Raw genomic sequence first — 18,393 nt, 5'->3', positions numbered from 1 at the left:
GGCAGCCTTCTTCTCTAGGCTCTCACAGCTGATTTCCATTTAGTTTAATATACACACACATTTGTTGAACCTGCTGCACTTCTATCAATCAACACTTAAATCAGGCATTAAGAAAACCTTGAGACTATAAAGCTTAACTTCAGACTTGACCTCCCTAGCTCAAGGTGGAAGTCAATTCCACTTGACTTGGGCGACTGTGAGCAAGTCACTTAACCTCTGTGACAGAGTTTCTCCATCTGTAAAACAGGGATAATAATGCTTGCTCGCCTTTGGCAAAGCACGTAGGGATCTAAGTTTCAAAGGTGCTAAGTATTATTATAACTATCACGGCCAAGGATTTTAGGGGGCCTGATAAATTGACATATTTACTCTGTCCACATACCAGGCTACCAGTTACTTGGAAGTTGCTCATTTATTCATTACATTATTTGGGGAGAGATACCCCTCAACCCCGTCTGCCCCCAGCAATGCACTCAGATCACGATGCAAGAACAAATATTTAATACAGACATAATTTAACCATTTAAAACACAAACACCCTCTTAAAATACAAATTGAATCTAGTGATGGGTATGCAGGAGAGGAAGATAATAAGGAGCCAATAGCAATCATTGACGGGGAAAGGCACCATGGAGAAATGTTTGCAGGGAGATTTTTTAGAAGTGGGGAATGAGCTAAGTCTCAATTCCAGATCTTAAGAGCCGTCATTGTGATGGCTTGGCCATCTGCCAGCCTGAAATGTGCAGCATTTTCCTATATGGCACACAAGTCCAAAGAAGGGCACAGAAGGGAGCAAAGTTTGCAAGCGACTTGTTCAGAGCCCTCTTCTCCCTGCCTCTACTTCCCCCCACCATCTTATCTGAGGCTGGGCAGATTCCTTTACAGCAGGAGAGAGCAGTGAGGAGGTAGATGTTGGAAGCTGCGCTGGAACTATGGGTTGTTTTGACCATCATTTTAACTTTGGAATTCACCTGCGTTCATGTCGGTAACAGCCAGAGTCCTCTCGGGAGTTTGAAGGCCTGTGGATTAACAGAACCGAGGGGAAGCAAGATGATGACAGGAAGGCTCAGAGATGTGGAAATGGGAAATAACCTAGGGGTGAAAGGCTTCATCTGCTCAAACCTAGCCTAGGGTGGTAGTGAGAGTTATTCCTCAGATTGCAGTTCCACGGCTTGGGTGATCTCAGTCCAGTCCCCAGTGGTCAAGTACCCCTAAGCTGCCCCACATTTAGCACTAAATTGCTGACAGGCTCAGAAGCCAAGCACTAAATGAGCTAGAGAGTGTGACTGAGCCTCCTACGACAGATTTGAGGCATTGGCAGGGCAACATGAGGCGCTCACCTTGCAACCTCCCATGCTGCTACCTGTCCAACAGATGAAGTGTATCCGTCTGCAACCACCAAGGCTGAAATGTTCCAAGAGCCGATGTGATTATGGGTGTCTTCATTTTTTGGGGAGGCCCCCCCCCAAAAAAACCCACTTGCGCAATAACCTAAATCAACAGAAAAAAAATGTATATTGAAATAAGACAGCAAGGAATCCAAGCTTCCTGTCTGAGGCAGAGCTGTCTACAACACTACCACTTCCCCTTTGAGTAAGATGTGTGGACAAGACTACGACTCAGACCCCTGCTGCATCCTGTGATTTCTCTGTAATAGTGTATTTGATATTAAAGGATATGAAACACTTTACTTCGGAGGTACAAAAGATACATTTTAAGTAGGCATGTATCAGTGTAAGGTTTAGTAGCATTAAAAGACAGTAAAGGCTTTTCAGCGAAGGAATTGTCCATTCTCTTCCCTCCCGTATAAAAAACAACTGACGTGGGAAGAGGTGGCAGGGTTATCTTTTAGCGCCTGTTGTAGCAATTCTGCATGTCAAGCGTTTGTGCTGGAACACGGCAAAGTACCAGCTTCTGATACTTTAGTGGCAAAGTAGAAGTCATATCAGGACTGGCTTAGTCAGCACCACATACGAACAAATCTCTCTAGCTGGCCATTTGACTTGCATGATTTCCGTCTGCCAAGCCAGCGCTCGCACTAACTTGAGGCTCAGTCCTGACCACTGCTGAACCTCACGGGAGTGGAAGGGGGCTCAGCCTTCTTAGGATCAGGCCCTACATGCATCATAAAGGAGCCCAGCTCCCATGCAAGAGATGAGTGTGGGGAGGGGGAATAACATATAACTAATTTTTTAAGCCAAATCGAGAATTATGCATTTCCTCTGTAGCTGACATCATCCTGCTCAATGTCTTGTATGCAATTAGCAGAAGATGTTCTGTTCATTCTGTTGTGGACTATAAATAAATTTGCTGAATATTTTAAACATTGCTCATCTTTCTTCCTTTTTGGGGGGGGGGGTGGAATTAGTAGTAGTTTCGAGAAGTACCTGTTCCTGATTTTACAGCTCGGAACACAGAACCCTCTGCTCAGTTAAGCTGACAGAGGGCAAAACCACCCAGCAATCTTTCCTTGAGTGAAATTCAAATTGAAGTTCATGGGAATTTAGCCTGAGTCAGGATTAGTGGGGTTTGACCCATTGTTGGCACTGAAAGGGCAAAGTATCTGACATCCTTTGAAAGGGTCTTTCCAATCAGCACACACAATATGCTGTTTTCTAATCAAAACACACATCTTCAGGTTAAAAACAAGACCAAGTTTCTCATCCCTCTCCCCCAAATCTTCCTCTCCCAACAGCCTCTGCTGGAATGTGTCACCCATTATGTCACCATCAGGCACTTATGAAATATTAAAACTTGCCCACTGACAGATAAGAGCTTTGCTCTTTGTTTCCGTTTCCAATCTGAGAGGGAGGGGAGGGGGGAGATAGATCAAATATACCCAGGTATTACTGTTCTCAAAGCAGATTGACCTATTTAATGAAAGCTAAGCTCCTTGTAACCTGCGTCAGAGTGAAATAATCTGTATTAAAGGGATTTGGGTTTCTGGGCCTTTCCTGTTCGACTGGCCTCTGGTCTTTATAAAGGATTTACCAACAGCACTGAAAGCAGGGGTTGTAACCAGCCTTTGAAATTTGTTTAAGCAAGGGCCTCCTGAACCCTGCCTGCAGCGTCCTTAGAATCTCCTGAAGCAACCAAGCAACTCCAATCCTGGAACTTTTAAGATTCCACCAGCTTGGTACAGGAAGTCAATGTTAGTCAATGGAATACCCTCTGCAGGTCAGAAGTCTTCGATAGGGCAGGTGGGGTTTCCAAGATCCAGGATCACACATACAATTGCGGAGAAAGAGGCAGCAGATGCAGTAGGTGGCGAGAACTAACAATGCATTCATAGTGATGGGGGGGGAACCAAAGTCACCCTTCCAGTGTGACACAAGAAGTGCTGGCCTCAGGAAATTAAAATGTTCACAGCATGGTGACTCCCTGCTTGTAGCCATGGTCATTATGATTCAGGCTGCTACATAGCTATATTTTTGCAGAAAATTGAGGGAAATAAACCTGGTTTGTGCCAATATGAAGGTTCCTAAAAAAAGAGTCCGGTGTCCTATAATGCCTGTGTAACCCATTCTAAAAGAATGTGGGCATTTGCTCTGCTGTAGTGCCTTGTGCATACAAAATGTTTACAAGAATATTATTTCCACCTAGGTGATTTAGTCCTTTAGTTCAAGGAGAAGAGTCATGCTTTTAGATCTGAAGGTCCCAGATTTAAATCCAACTAATGACCCAAGCAGGTCAACTATACCATCTGGTTTTAGGCAGATCGGCTCTCTCTCTTCCATGGAGACTTCTGCTTAAAAGCGAATGGTGCAATATAGCTCCCTCTCTACAACCTGCAAGTCTCCCTTTAAAAGATGCACAAATGAAGAGTGGAGCTCTAATCTGAAAAGCGATTCTGCAGACATGTTACCCCAGGCCTTCATGTTTATCTTCTCTCAGTGACTCCAAATTAAGTTTGTTCTGCTTACCAACAGTGGCCAGTCTCCAAACCTGCCTTGGGATCTGAGAATCAAGCTGGGTTATTTCAGACCTACATCATCACCAGTGACAGCAAGTCAGATTCTGCCCTCCCGTGTGTAATGCTGTTGTCTTTACATCCTGCACTCACTTACACTCAGGTAGCTCCATTATCTCCGGGAGGGGTGAGCAGCACTGGTATAACGAGGCGGAGTTTGGCCCCACAATTAGAATTTAGTTAAAAATTCTGTTCATGATGACAACCCAGCTCAATTGCTTTGCTGTGTTGTTTCAGCTGAGCTAAGAGAAGTAGAATCTTATTTTTACCACTAAAGTTGGAGGGTGTGCAGCATGGATCTGCTGACTAAGGGGGGCATTTTTACCTAGCCACCTTCTGCAATAGAACCACATTGTAAGTGGCAAACTGTTGCAGGTTCGTACTTGGAAATTAACATCCTAGTAAGAGCAAAGAGCAAAGTAAGAGCAATTAACATCCTAGTAAGTGTCTCCATCAGGTAATTTAGTTTTCAGTTTTTTTGCCTGCCATATTCCCAAATCAGCTAATTCCCTGGTCTCAGTCCCATCTGGGGGCAAATCTTCATTCCTCAGTTTGCATTTTGCCCCCATTTTCAGACTCACAGGATGAAGCAACAGCTGTTTGAACATTGACACAGATATTGCAATTCAGAGACGCTCCCCAGAACCAGCTGCAAACAAGTGGAGAGAGGAAAGGTGATGCCCTCTCAACAGGTAGGTGGTCATAGACCAGTGGTTCCCAAACTGGAGTTTGTGAACCCATGGGGGTTCGTGAAATGTTACAGGGGGTTCTTGGGAAAAAAATTCCCTAATGGCGGACAGAGCTGTCCCTAGGGACCCCGGGCAGCACGGGGCCAGCAGCCTGAAGCCCCTGGACTTCCAAGAGCTACACAGATCCAAGCAAGCATATCTATCACAGTGAGGAGATTTAAACTTCAAGACTCCTTATAAGAAATGGAAAGGGAGGTGGATATTTTTTGCTGTTTTTTTAAATTAAATAGGCAGCTAGTATTGTTTTTAAAATTATTATGAAGAACAAGTTTAAGCTTTGTTGTAACGTGCGTTGTTTGCCGGGACTGCTCAAGACCTGACTACTTGTGTAGGAGGAACTCTTTGAGTTGGCTTCTTAAATATCGTCATGCTGTTTCACATCTAATACTCCTTGATGAAACATAGGAGCCTTGTCTTATAACAGGCTTATTCAAAGTGATACAAGCTACAAAAGTGAAATCTTGGAAGAGTGTTGCCATTTTCATAATGTAATAAAAATACTGTAATTATAACTAATAATAAATAGTGTGTAATAAGCATGTCATAATAACAAATTTTATATTTCCAAGATCACTGCTTTTATAATTTTTACTCAGGTAAGGGAGAAAATCCCTGGAAATATTCATTTTTAGGAGGGGGTTCATGAGGCTTGGCATTTTATTGAAAGGGATTCAGAGGTTGTTAAAGTTTGGGAACCACTGTCATAGACAAAAGACAGGCAGTGGTCTCACTCAATCCTTATTTCAGCAGCTGACAGACAACAAGAGTCACGAAATCAGTCAGATCTCCACCTGTGATCAGTCTGCCATCTGGTGGTAGTATCATCTATTCAGGTGCCAGGAAAGAGAGAACCAGTTCTCTCACCCCAGACTAGGAAGCCTTCACTGTAATTAGTCAGAGCAATCTTGGTTTGAAATACCAGGAGAGCTACTGAAGTACTCCAACATTTCATTTGCCAGCCTGACGTTGCATACAACTGACAAAATGCTACAGTCTCTTTACAAATAGACATCAATCCAGGTTCTCCCCATCTTTCTAAGCAAGTCTCTCATATTTCAAACTTGTAAGTAAAAAGTCAGGCAAGGCGTCTTAGTTTTACTTTGTTTTCTCAACTTGTAAATGTACCTTTTACTAGAGTGTTTATCTTTGTTTGCTGTACTTTGAACCTGAGACTAGAGGGGGGTCCTCTGAGCTCTTTAAGTTTGATTACCCTGTAAAGTTATTTTCCATACTGATTTTACAGAGATGATTTTCACCTTTTTCTTTAATTAAAAGCCTTCTTTTTAAGAACCTGATTGATTTTTCCTTGTTTTTAGATCCAAGGGAGTTGGATCTGTATTCACCAGGAGTTGGTGAAAGGAAGGAGAGGGGAAGGGTCAACTTCTCTTTGTTTTAAGATCCAAGGGGTTTGGATCTGTATTCACCAGGGAATTGGTGAAAGGTTTCTCAAAGCTTCCCAGGGAAGGGAATTAGCTTGTGGGAATGGTGGCAGCGGACCAGATCTAAGCTGGTAGTTAAGCTTAGAAGTCCTCATGCAGGCCCCCACACTTGTACCCTAAAGTTCAAAGTGGGGATACAGCCTTCCGAAGAAGTGGGTTGTAGCCCAAGAAGCTTATGCTCTAATAAATTTGTTAGTCTCTAAGGTGCCACAAGTACTCCTGTTCTTTTTCCTTTCTCTTGCTACACAACTTTTCCCCTTCCCACACATCAATGGCCCTTGAAAATCATTCTGAAATCTACATGACACATTTTAAAATTTGCTAGCATCTCTCATTCTAAGGGCACACGGCACTCCAGAAATGCAGCTGCCCATGGCACACAGCAGACCTAGCATTGGGGAAGAGGAAACTGCGGGGGCAAACCAGTCATAAGAAATAACACTGGGGTCTTCAGAGTCTGTGCAGATCATATCCTGAAGGACCTACTCCTGAGTGGACAGCAGTGAATCGAAGGATGAAGGGCTGAGTTGAGTCTGGGATTTGAAGATCCTGTGCTCTGAGAAGTTGCAGTATTTCAAAGCCACTGCATCAGCCAGCCGTGACAAACACCTGGTTAAAAGAGGCAAGTTACTTAAGGCCTGCTTATTAGGAGCGCTGCGCGTCCATCACTCCGGTCCAAGTCAATGGTGGTCAACCAGGGCCAGCGCTAGGTTTTTTGCCGCCCCAAGCGCAAAAAAAAAAAAACCTCCAAGAAAACCCAGAATGCGGCCCTTGAAATTGTGCCACCCCAAGCACGTGCTTGGTTTGCTGGTGCCTAGAGCCGGTCCTGTGGTCAACACCTCTAAAAAACCAGGCCCTGGGAGTACAAGCAGGGAGGTGAGAAGGCCAAATAGCCCACTGAGTTAGACTCACAGCTGGTCAAGGGGGAGGGGAAACTGAGGCACAGAGCAGGACCGTGACTGTGCAAGGTCTCCCAGGAGGTCAATGGCCAAGCTGGGACCAGAACGCAGGTCTCCCAAATGCCAGGCCAGCACGCTACCCACTGGGCCACAGCACCTCAGCAGTGAGCTCCCTCCAAGAGTGGAGCTGCAGCGTGGCTCAGGCTGGGGGGACCGAGAGAAGCGGGGGGAGACCAGGCAGGGTTGGGAACGGAGGAGAGGAGGGAGGCAGGATTCAAAGCCCCCTTGTGACACTGCATGAACCTGGGGGTCAGAGTTAAGGGGGTGTGTGGGGGGGCTGGGAATCCAGCGCAGCCCCAGCATGGCCTGAGAGGCCCCCCAGGGATGCCAAGGCGCTAGAGACAGAGCCCGCGTGACGGGAGGGGGGGGGCTCCCAGCAGAGCGCGCGATGCGGGGGGGAGGGGCGGCGCTGAGGGAAGACCGAGGTCCAAAGCGAGGCGAGGGCGGGAAGAGGCTACGGCCCCCGAACCTCCGCGCTCGGCTCCGAACCCGGCGGCCCCAAGCCCCAATGCGAGGAAGGGCATCGCTGGCCAGCCAATAGCAGGGCGGGGCAGGCGGGCGCACGCCCTCACTCAGCCAATCTGCGCTAGGGAGGGCGGGGCCAGGCCCTTCGGCGTCACTCGGATTTCTTCGGTGCCTCGGCACCCCATCTCCCCGCGCCTGCGCACGAACATGCCCTCGCTCCCCTTTGCTCCCTATACACAAAATGGAGTCCCAGCTGAGCCCCCCCCCCCCTTTGATATTAGCCGGGGGGAGAGTTTGGGGCTCGCCCCCTCCCGCCTCGCACGCGACTCCGCTCTGCCTGTGAATTTAGTAAGGACTCGGTGGCAAAAAGTCCCTAGAGGTCCCACCGAGATTTGAACTCGGATCGCTGGATTCAAAGTCCAGAGTGCTAACCATTACACCATGGGACCAGCTGCCTAGCACAGTGCGGGGAAACCTTCCTCAGCCATTACCAGCTGCCTTGCAGGGGAAAAAACCCTTCCCTCCTGCCCCTTTCCCCGCAGCATCCCCTCCCCCGCCACGCTCCCCCACTCCGTCCTGTGGGAACCAGGCAGAGCCCAGCGGGGATGCCCCATGCAGCCTACGGAGGGCAGTTTTAAGCCCTGATTAAATGCGGCAGCAAGATTCTGCAAGCCACATCGATGGGGAATTAGGCTGCCATTGTAACCCCCCCCAGAAGGCCAAGCTGCAGACATGAGAAAAGGCAGCTGGGACCCACCCCAGCGTGTGTGAGGACTTTTCTAGTCCTCCCTCCACCCCTGTTTTGGATACAGTGGCACCTTTACCAAGAGGAGGATTTTGATCTGTGGAAACACTTCTTTAAAAGGCAGTGGTCCCTGCTGCTGCACCATCACTGGTGCAAGCTGCAATGTTGCAACCATGGCTATGGAGCCCTGAAGTGTGTGTTGGTTGGGTTGGGTTTGATGGACAGGAAAACAGCTGTGTTCTCCATGGATGAAATTCTCTGCTCACATCCCGGCTCTGATCTGCGCTCAGGACATGAACCTATCATAGCTAGAGAGCAGGCTAGCAGAGTTGAGCTGCGGCATGTAGATCCGAAAAGAGGATTTTGCTTTCGGTGCCAACGCTTGTTGGGAACTAATATGCTGCAATAACAGTCTTGCAAGCCAGAGTGGTTGAGACCACTGTGGAAGACGGTTTGCAGTAATTATAAAGGGAGAGAAAGGTGCATTCTCACCCTCAGCGTTATAAACTCTTCTCTCGGGGCCCCATGCTGCAGCACAGCTGAGATACTCTGCTTCCCTAAGCAGTGGTTTTCAAACTGCAGGTCGCGACCCAGTACTGGGTTGCGGAACGTAAGGCACTGGGTCACAGCGGCTCTAGTCAACATCGCCGACCGGGCCATTAAAAGTCCTGTCGGTGGTGCTGCCCGGCTAAGGCAGGATAATTCCTATCTGTTCTAACACTGTTATCTGGCTCCTAGGCCGGGGGGCGGCCCACGGGGCTCTGCGCACTGCCCCCGCCCAGAGCACCAGTTCCAGATGCCTCTGCCTAGGAGCCGGGCTTGCTGCTGGCCACTTCTGGGGCGCAGCGCGGTCCGTGGTGCCAGGACAGGCAGGAAGCCTGCCTTAGCACCCCCGCTGCGCCACTGACCGGGAGCCGCCCGAGGTAAGCCTGCTTCCCAACCCCGCGCCCCAATCCCCAGCCCTGAGCCCCCCCAAACCCAGAGCCCCTTCCTGCACCCCAAACCCCTCATCTCCAGCCCCACCCCAGAGCCTGCACCCCCAGCCCAGAGCCCTGACCCCTTCCCACACCCCAACCCCATGCCCTAATCCAGAGCCCCCTCCCATGCCCTGAACCCCTCATTCCCAGCCCCGCCCAGCAGCCCTCACTCCTGCACCCCAACCCTCTGCCCCAGCCCTGAGCCCCTCCCACACCCCAACTCCATTGGGTCACAGGCATCAAACATTTTCTTCAACTGGGTTGCCAGAAAAAAAGTTTGAAAACCACTGGGCTAAGACAGGTTCTCAAACTTCATTGCACCTCGACCCCTTCTGACAACACGACCCCAGGAGCGAGGACCAAAGCCTCAGCCCGCCCGAGCCCTGCTGCACTGGGTGGGGAGGCCAAAGCCCGAGCCCCACTGTCTGGGGCAGGGGGGCCAAAGCCAAAGCCTGAGAGATTCAGCCCCAGCAGGGCCGTCCTTAGGCATACGCGACTGCGTAGGGCACCCAAAAATTTGGGGCACCACCCTCACGGGCTGCTGCATAGACTCCTCTCCGGCCCCTCCCCAGTGCTGGGCCCGCAGGCTTCTCCCCGAGCAGACGCCCTGGCCCCTCCCCTCCCCTCAGCAGGAGCGCTTGGAAGTTTGCATGTAAGTAAACAGGGGGAGCTGGGGCAGGCGAGGCTGGGAACAGAGTGGGGTGGGGGGATACCTGGAGTCTGGGACGAGAGGGGGTGGGCATGGGACTTTGGAGAGTGGGGGGGGGCAGAGGAGGAACTGGGCTGGGGAACTTGGCCGGGGGGGTCAGGTAAGGCTAGGAACAGAGCCGGGGGGTACCCGGAGTCTGGGAAGAGAGGGGGGAGCCGAGCTTGGGGGCGGGGGGCGGGGTAGAGGTGGGCATGGGACTTTGGGGAGCGGGGGGGCCGGAGGAGGAAGTTTTCCAATACTGTAAGCTTATGTTTGTGTTACTAAGAGCAAGTCAGGCATAGGGGCACCAATTTAATAATACTGCATAGGGCCCCATAAATCCTAAAGACGGCCCTGAGCCCTGCCCTTGGGCTTTGGCATCAGCCCACGGTGGTGGGACTTGGCCTTTGGCTTCGGCCCTGGGCCCCAGCGAGTCTAAGCCAGTCCTGGCAACCCCATTAAAGTCAGGTCCCGACTGACAGTTTGAGAACTGCTGGTCTAAGAAGACCAACCTGACCAAAGGATGGATGGGTAAATAAACAGAGGCACAGAGGGGTGAAGGGACTTGCTTAAGGTCACGCAGCAGGCCAGTGACGGAGCTGGGAACAGAACCCACCTCTCCTGACTCCCACACCAGTTTCCTACCTGCTAGACGATGCTGCCTTTCATGGGAGGAAAGCCTCTCCATGGTGCAGGTGAGCGTGGTCGGAGGGGGTATACGCTGCCCTGATTCATATGGCAGTGACAGATAACTGTTAGCTGAAAGAATAAAACCAAACCAAACCTCTATAGGCAGAGTTCCTACTGCCTCTGCTGACAACTGTGATTTGATCCAAACCAGAGCTAAAACTGGCCCACAGACTTTGCTCCTGCATAGAAGGATGAGCTGGATTATACTGTTAAAAATAATTTAACAAGTTGTTTTACTGGTGAATTGTGTTTATCCAGTGGTTTCTTTCTGGCACTGGTGTTCTGGGTTGCATCTCTTACGAGGCCTGTATCTATACAGTTCAGTGTGTGTTCTCTTTCTGCATTTCCAAAATAAAATTTATTTTGCTTAGTTTGCAGTTATTTTTTTTAAAAGATCAATATTTATGTCCTTTTAAGCTGACCAGTAGTTTGTTTGCAGTATATTTTTAGTAGGTGTTTGTTCTCATGGAGAGAATTTTGCATAGGGTGATGGTACAGCTCTGCCATTCCCCACGGAGGAAGTTTTTTACCTTTTGAGTAGTTTGGCTGAAAATCTCAGAATTGGGGACATTTCCAGTAGCATTGCTGGGTTGTCACTGTCTATATTGAAACGGACAAGGCTTCTCCTTTTGGCATAGATGTTGTGAGGTTTGTCATTATCCTGATTTTAATAGACCGACACATAATTGAATTACATTTTATGTTTTTTCACCAACAATTTGACTTTGCAGCAGTTCCAGGTTTCTAGTTTTGTGCCACGCTAAAGCAATTGCTTTTTAAAAAAGTCCACAGAGCAGGTAAATATTCTCCCCTAGCTCATTTTAGGTGGTTTTGTTTATAAGCATCTTCCGGGTAAAGATGTGTTTGATGCTTTGTTTCTCAGGTAGGTCTGCAGTTATTGCACTTGTTAAGAGGGTGGGCTGTAGGCACTGAATACCTGGAGATAAGATGATATTGGGTACCTGTGTACTAGGGATGTGAGTTTCTGGGAGGGCTGGACAGCTCTCTTTGCCATATCGCTCAGATTAATGCAATTGGTTACTTGTGGGGAGCTCATGGTCCTCGGGCGTGTTTGGTTGGTTAGAATCAGCATGTTCTGGGAATGGATCTCTCCTTATTCCTGGGCTTCCTACATAGCCAGGGTATTCAGCTGCCAGTGGATTCTGAGATCTTACTGCAGGTTTGATTGTGGCTTGTTGTTGTCTGTGTGTGTTAAAGGTGCACACATCTCTTAGCTATATTGAATGATGCGGGGGTCAGAGGGGAGAAGAAACTACTGCTGCTTCAGTGTTTAAACACAGTCACTTCCTTGTCCCAAAAAGAAAAATTACCATAATGCCTCAGAATAAAGGGTACTAAAAATAGAGAAGAGGAACTCAATGCGAAGGAATCCAATAAATCCCAGGAAGGTCGCAATCATAGATACATTTAAACATCTTTCTTCCTTGTTGATCAAGAAGAGTAAATGCAGAAGTAATCTTGTATTCCCTGATTGCCTGTATTTCTGCCAACAAAAAAACTTGAAAGTAAGATATTCTCAAAAATACCTCACTTTATGAGTTCTCATGCCCTAATAGTAGTAAGACCCCTTCCCCTACTTCAAGTCAGTGCTTTAGTGTTGAATCATTGTACTTGCAGGTGGTTGTATTTGCTTATCCCAAAACTTTGCATACGGTTGTAAGACTTGTGGTGCCTTACAAATGACCCCTAATCAGGAGAGTAGCCATATTGACTTAAATAAAATCATAAGGAACTACTTTAATGAATAAGGGTTTCAAGATTAATCCTATAGATAAAAGGCTAACAAAATTTTTACTTTGGGGGAGGAGTTGTCTTAAATATCAAGTGCAATAATTCCACAGGCATGTAATGCTTTCTTTACAATCTTCCTCCTACCACCAGCCAAAAAGCAAGAGATCTTGGTATGCTCCAGTAAACCAGGCAATACCAATACCAGGCAAAATGTTCACAATTATTAAATGTTTAGAGGACTGGTCCCTAGTTTTGCTTTAGTTCTGAATGTCTTATGTTTTATTTTATTATCTTCCTTGTTTAGTTTCTGGAATTTTATTCTTCAGGGTAATCATTTTAAAAGGGACGGTGAGGCAGAATTAATTTTTTTGGTTTGTTTAAAAATACCAGAATTTTTATAATCTCCCTGTTCTTGTGTGATCTGGCTTTTTTACAAATATCTGGAAGTTGCCTTTTGTGTGAATAGGATCCAAAGTGACTTGAGGATATAAGCCTGACAAATAGTCATTTTTCTTCAGAGTTATTGTTTTCTTTTGAATTTTGTCCTTCACAATACAATTTGAGTGATCTTAAGTAAAATGATATATAAAATAAAAGGGAAAATGCCTTTTACAATTCCGAAAACTAAAAAATATTTCCATGATGTGTATTTAAAAAAAAATTTAATGGGAACTTTAAAAAAAACCAACACAAATGTTTTCTCTACTTGTTCTGTACATGACAAACTGAAAGGAAAACAAACAAACAAAGAATATTTATGGTTACAACTTCGTCATTGCTGGGTGAACTCAAATGACTCTTCTCGAGTTAGCCTGTCTGAAGGGAAAGTGCCACACTGCAAAATGACTCATGTGAGCAGCACCGTGCAGAAAGGCCATTCCTCCAGTTTTAAACCAGACAGTCCTCTTTTTGGGTGACTTGTCCCCTGGCTGTTACTGAGACAAAACCAGACTTGGTTTTGTCCAGTATCAGGCGAGGGACGCCATTTTGAAGAATGCGCCATTCCACCTCCGCCTGTGTGAGTGGAGCGGCGCGTTCTTCAAAATGGCGTCCTCTGTGCAGCATGAGCTTGTACGCACCAGGTGTGCGAGGTCATGCTGGCGGGGGCGGGCCCACACCATTCCCAGAAGTACCAGAGTGTCCATTATTCTGGGGATGTGTGAGTGGCCACTGTAGTACAGAGCAATTGTGTTAACAGCTGGCCAGCTGTAGTCTATACACCTGATGGGCCAGCTAACTTGAGCTAAAAGCACCCCTACTTGGAGTTCAGAGGGTTTGGGTGTGAACAGAACTCGTTAATTCTTCAGTGAAGACAAACCCTACAATTAACTGACTTATCTGTTAAGACTTGATTCTGCAAACATGTAGGCAAGTGAGTAACTTGCTCACTCAAACAATACTACGGAAGTAATGGAGAATAGCTTGTGTGAGTAAAATGACTTTTCCCTGTGTACGTGTTCTTGCAGGATGGGGCCCTTCATGATGGACAGCATTCCAAGTCTAGTTGGACTTTCCCCTGTTTGTATAAGTGCCATTTCCTTTCTTGGGTCCATGTAAATAAGCCGTGGTGGTATTGCTAATGTCAGGCTAGGGCCTGGAATAGGTTTTGTGTGGCTGGATTTCCTCCTTTTGAGTCCTGCTGATGTGAAAAATCCATTCCTCCTTAAGTTTAGGATTCCCATCTCATTCCCCCCTGGTAAGCTGATGAGTTTAAAGCTCAAAAGGTGAAGCAGAGGGTGCTTCTGTCTTCCATGGGTTTATTTAGAAGTGATCGCTATAGATGATTTAGGTGTGTGGTTTTTAGTCCACCAGTGTTCATACCATGGCTTGTTTAAATGGTGGGCCCAAACGTTCAAGCCCAAGTGTCTAAATTTAGGCACCCAAAGAGAAGTTTGGTTAGACTCTTCCTCCCCCCCCCTTCAAATGCTGAGCAACCCCACTTCGTGGCTTCAGTATTTTCATGATAGGCAGATAGCAAGTTATTAAATACAAATCCTGTTCGTTGCACAACTGTTGGCAGGCACTCTTTCTGTGCAATGAATACCACAGCTCAATATGGACATGACTTAGTACAGCTCCTGCACAGGAGAAAGGAGGGGGGGAAATGTTGCTGGACCAATGTATAGTGCAGTTAAAACATAGTTATCTTCATATTTCTCTACTAGTTATTATTTGAACAGTGACGAAACCATGGGGCTTGGGGAAATGCATGTTTGAGAAATTGGAAAGGAGTGGCAAACCACCAGAGACAACTGCAAACAGTCAAAACCTGTTGAAGGTAAAAAAGGAATATTAGGGTGAACCCCCGTTTGGTTTTATCTATGAATAGGAACAAGACTATTTCAGTATAACAGAGAGGAGAGAGAGACCCTCTGCATCCATTCCCTGAGGAAAGCAGGGATGTTCTCGTGAAAAAATGGATCCTGGTTTTTGTGAAGCCATCCTGTTCTGCAACTGACTGAACTTTGGGTGGGCAGCCTACTTTATTAAATAGGAAAGGTAACTATTAGTAAGTGTAGACCCAGGTTCACTTCTTATGCTTTTGTTTTGTGTTGTAACCATTTGTTTCCACCATCCTTTCTTGTTTCTACTTAAATCTTTATTCTTTCTTAAATAAAACTGGTTTTGTTAGAAGTGCTCACAAGTGCTGTGTGGTTTGCAGGAGCGGTGGTTTAAGGGAAAACTAGTAAACTGGGGTACACTGCCCATGTGGTTGCTTGTTTTGCTGTTTGGGCTGGTGGCGGTTAGAGATATAGAGGGTTGCATTTGACTTGACCCAGTTTCTGGGATGAAAGAGAGGGCTCTTTCCCTCTCTGTTCTGGATCTTAAGTGGGTTTGGAGCTTCCCTCCTCCTTGTGTTCTGTCCCCATCCCTTCTGCATGCTGGATAGGAGGGCAGTGGTCACCTCTCCTAGCTGCGGGGAAGATAGCCTCAGTATGTCAGTACCAGAAACTCTCTCCTCCACCAGGGAGTGGAATCTTGCAGCCTTGCTCCCTTCCGCATGGGGAGGAGGCATCCAGCGAGAGAGATTAGGTGACTTTTCTGAGTTCGCAGAGAGCCTGTGGCAGATCTAGGAATAGAACCTGGATCTCCTGACTCCCAGTTCAGTGTTTCAGCCATAGGGTTCTCCTTTCCAAACTGGGAAGGAGAGGTGGGGCATGGTCACTGGTTCTCTATCCCAAAAGTTGGCTCTGGTATTAAGAATGATGGAGTGGTCCTGGAGTGGTCCCGGGGGTGTGGTGGTTTGGTTTGTTGTTTTATGGCCCTTACCTTGAGCTGCAGCTTTCCTGGGCTCTCTGTGTAAAAAAGGACCAGTTTCTCAGCTGGTGTCAGTGTGCAGTTACACCAGCTGAGAATCTGGCCCAAATGTCCTACAGTCCAACCCACTTACCAAGGAAGCTACATTCACCCTGCAAAGGCAGGATGGGATCCTATTCGCTTTTTAGCTCTGGCTCCATCACAACGTTCCCATCCAGAGCCGAACATCCCTCAGTGCTGGGAAGGTAGCGTCCAGCTGAGATCAGAACTTTGCCAGTGTGCATTTGAAACATGGGTTTCATGTCCATGGTTGGTGGGTTAGCCCCATATTTTATTTATGGAGATATACTATATCTCCTAGAACTGGAAGGGACCTTGAAAGGTCATTGAGTCCAGCCCCCTGCCTTCACTAGCAGGACCAAGTACTGATTTTGCCCCAGATCCCTAAGTGATCCCCTCAAAGTTTGAACTCACAACCCTGGGTTTAGTAGGTCAGTGCTCAAACTACTGAGCTATCCCTCCCCCCTCACTAATATAGATACACACGCCCCATATAGATACGGGTCTAACCCATCAAGCTTGCCCAAATGCATATTATTTTAAGAAGGTCACAAAACAGCAGATTCTCCCAGTGCCCTTGCACAAGCTGAGCCTTCTGGTTTTTGTCTTTTTTTTTTCTTCCCCCCTCTTCAGGCTAGTTCCAAAGAATCAGTGCTAGTGTGCCAAAGCCGACCATGTGAACGTCCACCAGCTGGAAGATTATATCAATAAGAAAGATCTTGCCTCAATTAAAGAGAGGCGACAGAAGGAGTTTGAGCACTATCTATCAGAAAAGGTAAATTGGCTCCTTCTCCGTGAAATTGTTCATTCCTGGTCACCCATTGACCTCTACTGCTGTCACACTGAAGATGCACCTATTAGCCCATCTCCCTGCCAGTGAAGATTGTTCCCGACAGCGCATCCCCTAGTATCTTGTTGAGTCTAGTTCTAGGTCTACTGACATCCACATTTTAGACATACCCACACTAGCAGGGCTCAAAATAGCTGCGTACAGGCATAGGTGGTAGCCCAGGCTTCAGCACGGGCTACCGTCATGAGGACGTACCTTGGGGTGCTAGTACAGCCTGGGTTGCTGCGTCTAACGCTGCTATTTCTAGCCACGCTAGCACAGATTTGGCTTTCCATGCTGCTGTCACAGCTTGACTGCAGTGTACACATACCCACTAATGTCCACAAGTGAATGGACCTGGTTCTCTAGGTCAAGCCGTAGCAGCTTGGTTTTAGACCCAGAGGACCCGTGGTTCAATTCCTTTACAGGGAGAAGTGATTCAATCCCGAGTGGACCATACAGAGCCTTGTAAAATAGTTTCACAGCCATTCTTCGGGAAATGCAGGGTCGCTTATCTTTGCTTTTCAATTTTTTTTCTCCTCCCCAGAATTTTTCGTGGATGGACTGGGCATCTTGCTTGTCGGTTCCTGCACTGATGTTTCTATTGGTCACCAAGCACATAATCCCGCATCTGATCCCAACCTGATTAAGGTAGAAGACCAATATAAAAGGTTCCGGACCAACACCCAAGCACAGGTCCAATTTAAGCTATCTTTGCACTACTTCAAAAAACAACTGAAATGCTACTCAAGAAGATAACCCTTTTATCCTGCTGTGTGCAATTCCTACTGTAACCTCCCTGATGCCCATGGCAGGAGTACACTCTGGGTTTCAGCCTAATTGCCTTATTTGTGCCACACTGTATGCCTTTCTTTTTCACCTACCTTTCTATAAAAACTTTTTAATGGGCTGAATTTGGGATTCTGGAATCTCTTGGCCGAAACTTGAAATGGACAACGCAGTCATGTGTGTTATCTGCACTCGGGTCCTGCTACAGGCCTTGCAATGGTGTTTCCTCATAGGGTGAGGCCGCTTGGCTAATACTGAGCAAGATTCTTCGTGGCCTTGCACTGTGTCCTTTCCAGCCAGTGCAGAGTGAAGGGTGGTGGGGCGGAATTCCTACTGGTTTGATCTGGTAGCACTCCACATCCTCCCTGCATTTGAATGGATTATCAGGGATGCACAGACTGTCTGACGTCCTTCTTGGAGGAGTAACTGGAATGCGTGTTCTCAAGTCGAGTGCCAGAAGCACAATGACTTTCATGTTTAGACTGAAGAGCTTGGTTTATCCTAAATGGAGTTAGTATGTTACCTATGCAATATCTGTTGAGAATTTCTTATGGTTACTCCTTACTTAAGGACCGGAGTGGGGATGTTGGAAACCTGGCTTAGTTAAGAAGCTTTCACTTAAGAGGAGGAAAATGCAAACTCTCCTAATTGTCCTGCCTGAATGCAATCCACGTTCACGTGACCCGAGTTCTTTTCATCTGCGAGCTCGTGGCCTATGTGAAATGGTGGAGTTCAGTTCCTAGTGGGCAGCTAACCACATCATCAAAAAACCCCACCATTACCACAGTGGTGGGACCTGGATGCTAATCTCAACCAAGAAGTAAATGCCACAAGCAGACCACGGGTCTTACGCGTCAGGGCCCCGTACTTCTGACGAGATGAGAGAACTTGGCCTTGGTATGAAATGTTCTGACGTTGTTTAGGCAAATGACGTAGCTTTGATTTTTGCTCAGCTGTTTTGTTGGCACCTCTCTGGGTGTCTTGTAGCCTGTGAGCTCACTGGGGCAGGGGCTATCTCTGTTG

The 18,393-nt window shown here is 47.2% G+C and overlaps 1 non-coding gene across 1 annotated transcript; it reads right to left on the bottom strand.

Moving 5' to 3' along the window:
• Positions 1-7,959: 7,959 nt before the first annotated feature.
• On the bottom strand, positions 7,960-8,031 carry TRNAQ-UUG. The gene has a single exon. It is a non-coding gene; the product is annotated as a tRNA-Gln (tRNA).
• Between the last annotated feature and the right edge of the window lie 10,362 nt (positions 8,032-18,393).

This window comes from Terrapene carolina, unplaced genomic scaffold (genome assembly GCF_002925995.2).
Source record: "Terrapene carolina triunguis isolate 2854851 unplaced genomic scaffold, T_m_triunguis-2.0 Scaffold193, whole genome shotgun sequence".
In the NCBI taxonomy this organism is placed as follows: domain Eukaryota; kingdom Metazoa; phylum Chordata; order Testudines; family Emydidae; genus Terrapene; species Terrapene triunguis.
This window is presented reverse-complemented; position numbering and strand designations above follow the sequence as displayed.